The sequence below is a fragment of the Suncus etruscus genome, assembly GCF_024139225.1.
Source record: "Suncus etruscus isolate mSunEtr1 chromosome X unlocalized genomic scaffold, mSunEtr1.pri.cur SUPER_X_unloc_7, whole genome shotgun sequence".
Taxonomy (NCBI): Eukaryota; Metazoa; Chordata; class Mammalia; order Eulipotyphla; family Soricidae; genus Suncus; species Suncus etruscus.
Window position 1 is genome coordinate 152,521 of NW_026060327.1, and position 521 is coordinate 153,041.

The 521-nt window shown below is 45.1% G+C and overlaps 1 pseudogene; it reads left to right on the forward strand.

The window, feature by feature from the left end:
* Positions 1 to 423: 423 nt before the first annotated feature.
* On the forward strand, positions 424 to 521 carry LOC126000662 (uncharacterized; annotated as a pseudogene).

The following is a 521-nucleotide window of genomic DNA, read 5'->3' on the forward strand; positions in this document are numbered from 1 at the left end:
AAATGGAAATATCCTCACACAAAAGAAACAGCATCTGAGTGCTTTGGGGAATGAACAGTTTGTGGGAGGGATCAAAGGTTCCCTCTCTCTACTCAGACAGAGAGCTGATGAAATTGGTTGCAGGACAGTTGCTGCTCATTACCATAAACCCCCAGCTTCCTCTGTTTAAGAAACACGGATTTTTTTCATTTACTCCTGGCTATTCTCACTCCCTGGGGGACACAGGTAAAATGCATGTGAGCCAAGTGCTTGCTCATCCTTCCACTGTATAATACAGCACCCTCAATTAGGGGGGGTCACACACAGCAGTACTCAGGGGTTATTCCTAGATCTACATTCAGAAATCGCTCCTGGCAGGCTCGGGGGAACATATCGGATGCTGGGATTCGAAACACTGACCTTCTGCTTGAAAGACAAACGCCTGTGCTCGCTTCAGCAGCACATATGCTAAAATTGGAATGATACAGAAAGATAAACATGAGTCCTGCGCAAGGATGACACAAAATTCATTCCATATTTAA